Here is a 13,717-nt window from a genome sequence, read left to right on the forward strand (position 1 = left end):
GAAATATCTCTCTCTCGTTTGTTAAAATGCTCAAATCACGCACAAGAAAAAAATTGAATTGCTGGTGGATAAAAGGTAAATAACAATTAAGACAATTGAATCTCTTTTTCTAATAACAAAGATAAACGTTAATTATATGATAAAATATTACTTTCTTTCCTTGTTATCTTAAAAGAAATATTATTAAATAGTAAAAATAATACTTATTACCTACGTTTCTTTGAATCGGAAAAACTTAGGTTTAACTTAGAAGAACTTAAATTTTCTTGAGTCGAAAATATGTTATTGAATGCGAGCTACGAAATGAGCCCAATATAGGTATACTCATACTCACTCTGTCGACATTTAATAAAATATGCATTTAAAACCTAAAAGAAAAATCTTTCATCTATTATTCCCAATTTGATGTTCTTATTTAAGGTATGTCATAATTATCCGCGTGAGATATACCTATGAATCATTCATAATTCTTCCATCACCGTATATGGACACACATTTACTATATAATTGCCTAAGTTACACATTGTTTCAATTTAAAATGTAACATGTCCATCAACTAATGAAATACAAGGAAAGGAAAGGCCAACTTAATTAATTCAAGTAAAGGACAATTTACTCTTTTGGTGGCACCAAATAATGGATGCAGTGTACTATATCAAGGAAGTGTCCAAAATGTTATATAGGTCTACACGTTGGTATCCATTATAAATTCACAACTAAAATTATAAACAATTACCAATAATTGACAAGGACCATAAACTTTATTATCTTTAGTCTAACTTATCCGAATCGACTTTTTCTCGAGCCTAACATACATAATTAATTACGAGTTATCCCACGAGCCCAATATTGATATATAAAATCTCGTTCTATCAAAATTTAATTATTTGACACAAATAAAATATGCCTTTAAAATCTAATTCATTTTAGTCCAATTTTTTTCTTTTTTCAAAATAAAAATATAACATATAAAATAAATACATTAATATTTTAAAATTTTCGAGGCGTTACATCGAAAGATAATATACACATCTAGCTCATACAATAGGAACATAAACTTGGATAAGAAATCGAGAGATACTTCTGCATGCTATGCTACCTTCAAATTGAATTTTTTTGAATTAATGCATGTTATGTGTTGGAACAAACTTAGAGATGTAGTGAGTTTGCGCCATTAAGTAGAATTAATTTTGATCGAAGGAGATTATTAGTTAATTCGAACAATGATTTTTAACACTCGTATGTAAGGTTATTGTATGTTAAACGAAAATAAGCATAAATTGAATTAAATGAAATCAAAACTCCTAACAAGTTAATCTCATGAAAACCTTTTGTGAAGTTTTTGCGTGTTGATTGTTGGGTTAACTTTTAATTACAAATTTTAGTTTTATTTCCACATATTGAAACATAATCGAATTTAAGTTCGTTCAAACACAAGCTAGGGTTAAGTAAATTGATAGTTCATAGCATTAAGTTTTCAGGTAACAATACTTGGACTCGTATCCATATTATTGCTTGTCATGATACCATACACTCGTAGTTTATTCAAACATTTAACATTAGCAATACTGCTTTATTTATTTATGAATGAACTGCTGCTATAGGATTCCAATGACAAAGCTTAGTTAGGCATCGCCAAGAACTTGAATTCCTGCAATTCCTTGGAGTTATCTGGCTTGACCCACACCTTAGTTTCACACTCTCTCTTCTTCTTCTCCACGCGGTCGAACACCTCCAGAGTTAGGTAGTACATGAACCTTTCGCATCCAATACCTTCTTAAATTCCAGAGCTAGTGCATTCTGCAATCATAAAGAAAGAAAAATAAATGAGATTTCAGACTCAATTCCAAAATTTCATAGTCATGAAAGTCGCAGGTAATTGTAATGAAGAAAAAGAAGAAGAAGGAACCTATTTTTTGTTGTATTCATCAACGACAAAATGAGCGAGACATTCAATCTCAATGCTGTTCTCAAATCCTTCAATCGGGTTAATTCCTCCAGAGGTGATCGTGGCAGCTGTTATGTCCCTATCTAAACCACCTCGGAATGTCCACCACCACACACTCCGATCTGCTAGACACCCATTCGAAGTGGTTCCAAAGTGATCTCTCCAATGTCAACGACCTGCTATCACACTGTAATACATAGGTGATCTTTCTGAACTTACCGAAGCGCCCTCGCCCCTGAGGTCGAGGCGAAGTACACTCCGGAGACCTCTGTCAGAAAATTCGCCTCCAATTTCAGAAGGAGATCTCTGCTAAGATCATTTTTGCCCCAAGGTTTAAATTGATTTGACATCTCCATAAGGCTAGTTGATGTGACTTGTCAACTTTATGTTAACTCAACTCGGGAGAAGCAATTACCCGTTCACTCTACAGACGCGGCTGATTGACGCCTATGAGCAAACACCTCATACCGTCAGATGTATACACGTACCCCACATCCAACGGTTCATTCCACCTATAAATACTCAAGGGTTAGCAAGAGGCAAAGGTAATGAAACTCTTACTACATAGCACTCCATAGCAAGTATATATATTTTCTCCTCCCCCATATTATTTTGCACAACCCCTGGGCATTGTTCCGACCACCTGAACCTGACTTGACCGTCGGAGTGTATACGACCGCCACCACCCTCGCTGGTCCCAGTCGTGTGCATCTGACCGTGCGTTGATTGTGCGCAGGGAGGAATATGTGGAGTAGCTCTCAGTTGGCCACGTGGAAGGTCCAATTTTCGAGATCAACAGATTGGTGTCGTCTGTGGGAAGCACTTCCTGTTTAAAGTTCTGCATTCTCCACCCAAGAAATCACCAGAAAACTAGCGACTAACCTTGAAAATGGCACGTTCTTGAAAAAGAACAAAGTCGAGTTATAATCGAAGTTCTCACCACCCTTGAAAAAAGAGATAGGATGAGTTATATCCATGAAGATGACAACCCCATGAGAGAGGCCTCTGAAAAAGAGGTGCTCCATAACAATGTCACTCACCAGAGTAACCAAGGCCCAATAACAACCATGCTCACTGAAGGGATGACCCATATAGCGGCGGGCATGAAAGACATCACAACTCAGAATATGGCGATGCATGAACTTCTCATGCAAGCCCAGGGTCATCTGGGCTATCAAATGCCCCAAGGATCTTATCCGGTACAGGAAGCCCCTGTATCTTGCTCCCGAGGCCATATAAGCCGGCACACAGAACGCCCCCCCCCGAAAGACAGATGGACGTCGAAGACACATCTTATGTGTAAGGAAACCAGCCATCAGAACCACACTTGGGGGATAATTTCCCTCAAGAATATGAGGAACAGAGGTCGGTAAGTGTCTTCGACCGGATAAGGGAGGGTCCTAGCAATAGGGTCCACCCAGTGAAAGGATTGGTTCAGCCAGATCAGGAACAAGGACAGGCTCCTCCTCCTCCTAGAAATAGGAGAGACAGGAGGAACTAGTAGATTGGAGAAGTCGAGGAGAAGCACCTCCACCTCTCCAGAACATTCAAGATGATGAAGGGTCAGATGGGCCCTGTCGGTCTTATGAGATTGACGATGACGATGATAACCTCCCTTTCTCAAGGGAGATCCGAAGCTTCCCAATGCCAACAAATTTTATGCCCCCTAAGATCCCCAAGTATGAAGGAAAGGGGACCCGGAGAAGCACCTCACCAAGTACATGACACAATGAGTTTCAGGAGAGCCTCGCCTGCTTTGAAATGTAGAGCTTTCCATTTAACACTAGGTGCAGCCACCAAAGTGTGGTACAGCAGGCTTCCTCCCCAAAGCATTAGAAGTTGGTCAGATTTGAAGAAGGCATTCTTGAATCAGTACCTCTCAAGAAGAGAAGGAGAGGCCCCAGTGCAACGCCTGCAAGACATGAGGCAGGCCCCTGGAGAGACGCCGAAAAGCTATCTCGCCAGGTTTACGGATGAAATCACGTACTGCGAACAGGTCACTGACAGAGAAGCCCTTTTAACCCTGGAATGCGGCCTCAACATGAACATTTTGTTTTGGAGGGACGTGCGCAGCAAGAATCCTTCCACCTATGACGAACTCGTAGAAATGATGAGAGTTGAAATTGTGAGTGAAGAAATGATTGATCATCGCAACCGTGCCGTACAGGGACTCTCTCCGCCTCAAAGGCAGGTAGGTCGAGGACCCGCAGCACACCTCGTCACTCTGCAGTAGACTCAAGCAGGTCATACAATAGCTCCCACCTTCGAACAAGCACTGGCTTCCGCCACATTGAATGCAGTGTCGGTGTTGGCATACGAGAATGCTCCTGTCGAAGTGGGACCATCTGGAAGAGCTGATAGTAAGAAGAAGAAGAAAAGGTCAAACAGGCCCTTGAAAGGGGCAAGGTTTTGCATGTTCCTCCAACTCTATGGGCATGACACTAGTGAGTGTCGAGACGCTAATCGATGCTCTGATCGAAGTAACCCACACCCTTCCAGCAGGAGTGAATATCCTCGTAGATTCGCCTCTCCGAACCGGAGAGAGAGAGGGCAATCACCTAGGAGAAGAGAATCCAGGGACCGAGGTCAATCTAGACAGAGAGATCAGGCCCCATTCTCTGGAATCCAAGTCATCAGGGAGATCGACACAATCATTGGGGGGCCTCAGATCGGTGGCAACACCAGGAACGCCCAAAGAAATTACACAATGGAAGCAAAGGACCCACCAATGATTACCTACATTGTAGACGAGTCGCAAGCGGCCGATAGGATGACTCCAATCACCTTCTCCCAGGAAGATGCAAAAGGAGTCCACCATCCCCATTGCGACGCACTGGTTGTGAGAGTCGTAGTAGCTAGAAATGGGCTCAAATGCATGCTCGTCGATAATGGCAGTTCAGTGAACATATTGTTCGGCTCCACTTTTGACAAAATGCAGATTGAATATGGGTTGATCCCCATGATCGACCCACTATTCGGATTTACTGGGGACATCATCGTCCCACAAGGGCAGATCACTCTGCCCATCGAGATGGGTTCGACTCCCCTAGTGGCCCAACACTTCATTAAATTCTTAGTGGTGGACCACAGATCGGCCTATCATGGAGTATTAGGCAGACCCGCTTTGAAAGATCTTTGGGCCATCACATCCATCCACTACTTGTGTATGAAATTCCCAACTAAACATGGGATCGTAACGGTCCGAGGCGATCAGATGGGCTCCAGATAATGCTACTTAAACTCGCTACGAAATTCAAAGTCCCGAACTATTAATATAATCCTAACTGAGGTTCCCACTGAAACCAGTACAGATGTGGAAATGCTCAACGCCCCTGAACAAGGGCATACCTCTGAACAAGAAGAAGACGTCGACATGGACAAGGCCCCTGAACAAGGGCACTCTCTTGATGAGTTAGATCCCGAATAATTGACTCTGAACCAAATGCAACCCCAATGGAAGAACTGGAAACTTTCTCCGCCAACCTAGAAGACCCCAGTCAGGTCTTGCGTATAGGGAAGGCATTGTTCCCCGAAGTAAAAGAAGAAATGATAAGCTTCCTGAAAAGGAACTTGGATGTCTTCGCTTGAAAGCATGAAGACATGGTGGGAATTGATCCAAGGATCAGTTGCCACTATCTTAACATCAAACCCCTCTTGTGCCTCCCATGGACAGAAGAGACACGCCCTCAATCCGGAGAGGTACGAGGCACTGAAAGATGAAGTAAACAAACTTAGCTGCAGTGGTTTCATAAGAGAAGCCATCTACCCGGAATGGATATCCAATCCGGTCCCGGTGAAAAAGCCCAGTGAAAAGTGGAGGGTGTGCGTAGACTTCACAAACTTGAATAAGGCATGCCCTAAAGACAGCTTCCCACTTCCAAGGATAGACCAACTTGTGGATTCCATTGCTGGACACGAACTGCTGAGCTTCATGGATGCATACTAAGGGTACAACCAGATACCCATGTTCTGACCTGATGAGGAAGCTACGTCGTTTATTACGGACAGAGGTCTGTACTGCTACAAAGTCATGCCCTTCGGATTGAAGAATGTCGAAGCTACATATCAGAGGCTGGTCAACATAATGTTTGCCGAACTCATTGGCAAAATCATGGAGGTTTACATGGACAACATGTTAGTCAAAAGCCTCCGGGCAGCCGAACACGTAAGTCACCTCGACCAAACTTTTCAGATACTTATAAAATATAAGATGAAGTTGAATACCCTCAAATGCACCTTTGGAGTGGCTTCGGGTCAATTCTTGGGATATATTGTCAATCAAAGGGGAATTGAAGCAAATCCAATGAAAATAATGGCCCTGTTAGAGATAAGGTCACCTCAAAAATCAAAGGAGGTCTAAAGCCTCAATGGTCGGATAGCCGCACTCAGCCGCTTCATCTCCAGAGCCACGGATAAAAGTTCGCCTTTCTTTAATGTGCTTAAGCAAGGAAAGAAGCTCCAATGGACTTCTGAATGTGAGGACCTCGGAGAGGCACCCCTCCTTTCGAAACCTCAACCAGATGAGTCACTACTGCTATACTTAGCGGTTTCGGACGTGGCGGTCAGCACCGTCCTAGTTAGAGAAGAAAGGGAGCACCAGCTGCTAGTGTACTACGTCAACAAAGTTCTTCTCCCAGCTGAAACACGCTACCCAGACATGGAGAAACTGGCACTCGCCCTTATCACAGCCTCAAAAAAATTGAGGACATACTTCCAAGCCCACTCAATCGAAGTTCTCATCAACTTCCCATTGAAGCAGGTGATGCAAAAAATAGACACATCAGGACGCCTGCTAAAATGGGCAATCGAACTCAGCGAGTTCGATCTATTGTTGCGATCTCGACACACCATCAAGGGCCAGGCCCTTGCAGATTTCGTGGTTGAGTTTGCCAAAACCCCATAAATGGAGGCGACAATGAAACCAGTCGAGCCCCCCACATGGAAACTGTTCGTAGATGGGTCCTCAGGATAGACTGGCTCCAAGGCAGGGATCGTCTTGGAAAGCTCGAAAGGCCACAAGCTAAACTGCGCAGTAGGGTTGGGCCTCAAAGCCTCAAACAATGCTGCTGAATACGAGGCCCTTCTGGCAGGTCTTAAACTTGCTGAAGAGAAGCAGGTCAAGAGGCTCCTGGTGAGCAGTGATTCTCAACTTGGAGTGAATCAAGTCAATTGGAACTTCGCGGCCAAGGATAGTAGCATGGTTGCATACTTGAAGTTGGTTCTGGACCTAGTTCCTCATTTTGAAAGGTTCCAACTGACTCAAGTTCCCTGCCTAGAAAATACACATACAGATGCCCTTTCAAAACTGGCAGGTTGTCCCTATTGAACACTTATCAAGGCCCTCTACTTCCGGAGGTGAAGAGGGACTATGGATAGAAGGCACCCCATTATGGATGCAGCCTATCATCGCCTATCTGAAGGATCAATCACTGCCTACTTCTAAAAGCGAGGCACGAAAAATTAAGAAGGAGGGCTGCACACTTCGTCCTGCAAGAAGATACTCTTTACAAGAGAGGCTTCGCTTCGCCACTTCTCCGATGCGTGGGGGGCAAACCGGCTACATACATACCCAGGAAAATCCATGAGGGAATCTGTGGAAATCACTCCGGAGGAACGACTCTGACACACAAAGTTCTCCGTCAAGGCTACTTCTGGCCAACCTTGAAAAGGGAAGCGTGCCAGTTTGTCCAGAAATGTGACAAGTGCCAGCGCTTCTCGAATATTCAAAGGCAGCCTTCTCAAAGCCTCTCTGTAGTAACTAGCCCTTGGCCATTCGCTAAGTAGGGCATTAACTTTATTGGTCCACTCCCAAAAGGAAGAGGAAGCGCAACTTTTGCCATTGTCACCATTGACTACTTCACTGAGTGGGTCGAGGCTGAACCCCTTGCCAGGATCACCGAGGCGAACACTACTAAATTCGTCTGGAAGAACATCATTTGTAGGTTTGGCATTCCCCACTCCTTAGTGTCCGATAATGGAAGACAATTCGACAACAGGAAGATGCGAGAATTATGCGACGAGTTAGGCATAAGGAAGGACTTCTCAATGCCTCATCACCCTCAAGCAAACGAACAAGTTGAGGCAGTGAATAAGACTATCAAGCACACCCTAAAAAGGAAGCTTAACACCTCAAAAGGGGCTTGGGTGGACGAACTCCCCCACGTTCTTTGGGCCATCAAAAAATCTAGCCGAACTGCAACACTGGAAACACCATTCTCGATGACCTACGGAGCCGAGGCCATGAGCTCGGATGAGGTCAGGTTCCATCACACCGTCGGATATACTTCAATGAGATCGGCAACTATGAGGCTCGAATAAGCAAACTCAACCTCCTTGAAGAAAGGAGGGATGCTTCCCAAGTGAACTTGGCAAAGTATCATCGAAAGATGACCCGCTATTATAACTCCAAGGTCAGAAATAGAACTCTTCGCTTGGGGGACCTCGTCCTCAAAAGGGCCTTCCAATCTTCAAAACCAACTGGGTCCGGAGTGTTTGGACCAAACTGGGAAGGCCCTTACCGCATCCTCAGAGAGTCCCAATCGGGCACTTTCGAAATTGAAAACATGGCAGGAAAGGCAATACCTCATCAATGGAACATCGAACACTTGAGGAAGTACTATCAATGATGAACCTCTGTTCCGATCCAATCTAAATATTGTCTAATGAATTGGTGTTCTAATCTAATCTCAGTTGTAAATTCCTTAGCTTACTAAGTGCTGATATTGCCTTGGTAAAGTGTGGTGTAATTTGTCAAAGTAATAAAACTTCGATTCTGTGTCACATCGGTTAGTAAATTGTTTCCTCATTCCTTCAATATGTTTACTTAAGTGATCCGATCTCAAATTGTTAACTGAATAATGCTAAGAGGCACTTCATGTTTACTTAAGTGGTCCACTTTATATTAACTTGAATGATCTGATCTTCTGTTATTAACTGGTTATTATTAAGAGGCGCCTAGTCTTGAACGTTTATACAAGGGTAAACAGATCAATACAATAAAATAGCAGAAGCACCAATACTTGACAAAAAAAATTCATTTCATTTGCTTGAATTTGAAATACAAAAAGGCCGAAGCCATTACAAATGTTGGCCCTATTCTGCTGAAGGGTCTTCTCGGGCCACTTCTGCCTCGACCGCCTCCGGGGCCTCTAGAGCTTCTTCAACAAGCCTGTCGGGCCGGCCTCCAGTTGGTCCCCTGAACTCCTCTTCCAAAGAGGAAATGTCCAGAGTGGGGTGGACCTCTTTCAGCCGACCCAGCAAGCCTTGCGCACTCCAGGAGGCCCAAAAGTTGGCGAAGTCGTCGTACAGGGGGTGTTCTTCGAAGTGGTCAATGAAATTTTGAACTGCCACCTCCCCTGCCGACTTCAACTCTTCCTTCAAGGAGGCGATCTCCTCAGATTGAGCCTCTGCCTTTTGCCTTAGCTCCACCTTTTCTTTGTTTGAGGCCTCCAGAGCCTCTGTGGCGAGCCGGTGGTGCTTGTTGGCGTGATCCACTCACTGAGTCATAGCAGCTACCTGGCACTCCAGCTCATATAGCTCCTTCTTCAGCGGCAGACAGCTGGGCCTCGACCTCCTTCCTTCCCTTCTCCTCCTCAGTGGCCTTGGCCTGGGCCTCCCTCATAGCATCCCCGTAGTGCATCGCCTCCTCGAGGCACTTGGCGAGGTCCTCTCTCATAGCATTCAAATCCTTCACCAAACCCTCCAATTGGATGCTGGTGCTGAGAGCCCGGGCCACACAGGCACTATCGGTCGCCACCAGGTCTTCGACTGTACAGGAAGCAGTGTGGTCCCTTCCCTCTTTAGTCCAGTATTTGTTGTGGACCATCGCCACCGCAACCGTCTCCGGAGGAAGAGCCTCCAACACTTCTTTCACCAGCTCCTCCGGGTTGGTGCTCAAGAAGTCAACCTCCTTAGAGGGACGGGCCCTCTTTCTCCTCTGCTGCCCCGGCACTTGGGCAATAGACACCGCAACAGGTGGCGAAGTGGCTGGGGCAGTAGCAACATCTGCTGGTGCAAGCCTCTTCTCCGGAATGGCCACCCCGGTTGGAATTGTGGTCTGCTTCAGAATAGGGAGTGGCCTCGCCACAGTTGGGTGTTTGGAAGGGACGACACTCATTTTGCCCTTTAGCAATAGATTGGCCTTGGGGTCCTCTGGCACCTCCTCCTCCGTCGAAGGCTAGAGCCTTTTACTGGCATCCACAAGGTCCTCCATTTGCTTCTTGTAGGTGGAAGAGGAGGTCTTCAGCGCCCGTGCCTTTGCTATCATCCTTTAGATGGTCTTAAAGTCGGGGCATACGGGCATCTTCTTGTTGAAGTTGTCTGCAAGGAACAAACAATGAATCAGTACAAGTGTAAAGAGTTTAGAAATATGGAAGGGTAGAGGCTTCGGGACAGTTCCCTTGAGATGCCATCAGGTCGTGTGTAACGAACTGCAGATTTTTTCTGATCAGTCGATGGTATGACCTCTTCTTCTAAGGTAGCTGATAGATGATGCAAATGGTGTCGAAGTCCTCAGAAGACAGTTCGCACCGAGGAAGAGTACCTTCAATAGAAATACAAATGTTAGTCACGATCCGAACCGAAGAGAAATATAAAGAAACGCAACTGTGATACTCACTAAGTGTCGAGTACTTCGTGGAGATCGTAAGAGGTGCCAGGGGGTCTCCCTCCATCGTGTCCCATCGTCCTGCGGCCCAACACCACGAGCCCTTCCACTCTTTGATGGAGCTCAACAGATCGAGCACAAATGGAGTATGGGAACCCCATGAAGTAAGGTAATACCAGCCCTCGGTTTTATCCCCCCAAGCTGTCACTTTAGGGATATAAAGGGTCTAAAAGACGGAGAAGGGCATCTCAACCCCAAGTGACGCCTCTTTCCACAACATCTAGAAGCCCACCATTTGGCTCCAGGAGTTCGGGTTGAGTTGGGTCAGAGCTAACCCATAGGACCTAAGTACCATCCTAAAGAAAGGGTGAATTGGAAGCCTAAGGCCGGCTCTAAGAATCGCCTCACTTATGGCCACGCACCCCGACCTAGTGTAATAGACCCTCTCTTCAAGCTCGGGGAGGATCAGATTTATGCTACATGGAATCCTATATTCTATCCTAAGTCTCTCTAGGTCGGCCTCCTTTAGTTTAGAGGGGTAATCCGATGCCTCCCAGTGCACAGAAGTATCAACTGGGCTATCCGGCCTCTTCCATAAATTCTCCTCCCCAACTATCGCTTCGGCTATATCAGAGAAGGTCGCCATAATGGGCTTATCCATCCTCATTAATTCTACCTCCCTCCCTGAACCAGAACTTCCCTCAGAAGCCATTTTTTCAGAAATAAAAGTCCCAAAAGTTGTTGAAACTTATGGATTTAGAGGTTTCCCCAGTCGAAAATGGTCAGGAAATGATTTAAGGTCGTCACGATCCGAACCGAAGAGAAATATAAAGAAACGCAACTGTGATACTCACTAAGTGTCGAGTACTTCGTGGAGATCGTAAGAGGTGCCAGGGGGTCTCCCTCCATCGTGTCCCATCGTCCTGCGGCCCAACACCACGAGCCCTTCCACTCTTTGATGGAGCTCAACAGATCGAGCACAAATGGAGTATGGGAACCCCATGAAGTAAGGTAATACCAGCCCCCGGTTTTATCCCCCCAAGCTGTCACTTTAGGGATATAAAGGGTCTAAAAGACGGAGAAGGGCATCTCAACCCCAAGTGACGCCTCTTTCCACAACATCTAGAAGCCCACCATTTGGCTCCAGGAGTTCGGGTTGAGTTGGGTCAGAGCTAACCCATAGGACCTAAGTACCATCCTAAAGAAAGGGTGAATTGGAAGCCTAAGGCCGGCTCTAAGAATCGCCTCACTTATGGCCACGCACCCCGACCTAGTGTAATAGACCCTCTCTTCAAGCTCGGGGAGGATCAGATTTATGCTACATGGAATCCTATATTCTATCCTAAGTCTCTCTAGGTCGGCCTCCTTTAGTTTAGAGGGGTAATCCGATGCCTCCCAGTGCACAGAAGTATCAACTGGGCTATCCGGCCTCTTCCATAAATTCTCCTCCCCAACTATCGCTTCGGCTATATCGGAGAAGGTCGCCATAATGGGCTCATCCATCCTCATTAATTCTACCTCCCTCCCCGAACCAGAACTTCCCTCAGAAGCCATTTTTTCAGAAATAAAGGTCCCAAAAGTTGTTGAAACTTATGGATTTAGAGGTTTCCCCAGTCGAAAATGGTCAGGAAATGATTTAAGGTCGTCGAAAATTGATATTTCCCATCGGAAACACTCGAAAAACGTCGAAAAATTGCGAATGATTTGAGAGCAAAGGGAGTTTTCTGTTTGCACAAGGGTGAAAAGCTTCAAAGACGCTCAAAGTCCGCCTTTTATAGAACACTACAGCTGATTTCCACCGTTGAATTTAAATGCAATCAATCTAGGCCATTCGTCGCATCATCAATCCAGGCCGTTGAAATGAAATGCCAGATTTGATCTACGCCTAAGATTTTGCTATGACCCTCACACTTGCATAAAATGCGTCATCTCGGTCACCACCCGCTGTTGACAATAAGTAGTCGCAGCAGCCTTTTAAGGGAATGGGCATGGCACCCAACTGTCAACTTGAAAATATGCAACAGCTATCAAATCATTTAACGTTAGATGCTCGCCTCGAGTCAATCTCCTCACCCAACTTTACAAAGCTTAGAGGCACCTGACGCGGAGTCTCCTGTGGGTCATCGCCTCAGTCACTGCGTTCCCTCAAAAACTTTACAAAGTTTTTAGCCATCTTCCAACGCATCATCCCCTGTGGGTCAGCGCACCAGTGGCAGATGAGCTCCTCACCCAACTTTACAAAGCTTAGACGCACCTGATGCGGAGTTCCCTGTGGGTCATCACCTCGATCGCTGCGTTCCCTCCTAAGCTTTGCAAAGTTTTAGCCATCTCCCAACGCGTCGTCCCCTGTGGGTCAGCACACCGGTGGTAGATGAGCTCCTCACTCAACTTTACAAAGTTTAGACGCACCTGAGGCGAGTCCACTGTAGGTCATCGCCTCGATCACTGTGTTGACCTTCTTCTTACGCATCATCCAGTCTTGCAGCACTTCGTTCTCACATGAGTAATTGTTTTCCTTACACAGTAGCGAAGCTTTAGATCATCTATCTAAGATTAACGCTTCGAAGAATGCAGAAGATCGGCCCACAAACCCTCACAACTCATGGTCCATGTACCAAGGCATACACATCCGATCGAGAACGCAAGTCCATCCACGATATAAATATTCATACCTGGACTTGGGGGACCACTGTTATGCCCCTATCTGAACCACCTCGAAATGTCTAGCACCACACACTCCGATCTGCTAGACACCCATCCAAAGTGGTTTCGAAGTGATCTCCCCAATGTCAACGACCTGCTATCACACTGCAATATATAGGGGATCTTTCTGAACTTACCGAAGCGCCCTCGCCCCTGAGGCCAAGGCGAAGTACACTCCGGAGACCTCTGTCAAAAGATCCGCCCCCAATTTCAGAAGGAGATCTCTGCCAAGATCCTTTCTGCCCCTAAGGTTTAAATTAATTTGACGTCTCCACGAGGCTAGTTGATGTGACTTATCAACTTTATGTCAACTCAACTCAGGAGAAGCAATTACCCGCCCACTCTACAGACGCGGCTGATTGACGCCTATGAGCAGACACCTCATACCATCAGATGTATACACGTGCTCCACATCCAACGGTTCATCCCACCTATAAATACCCAAGGGTTGGCAAGTGGAA

This window comes from Olea europaea, chromosome 16, assembly GCF_002742605.1.
Source record: "Olea europaea var. sylvestris chromosome 16, O_europaea_v1, whole genome shotgun sequence".
NCBI lineage: Eukaryota > Viridiplantae > Streptophyta > Magnoliopsida > Lamiales > Oleaceae > Olea > Olea europaea.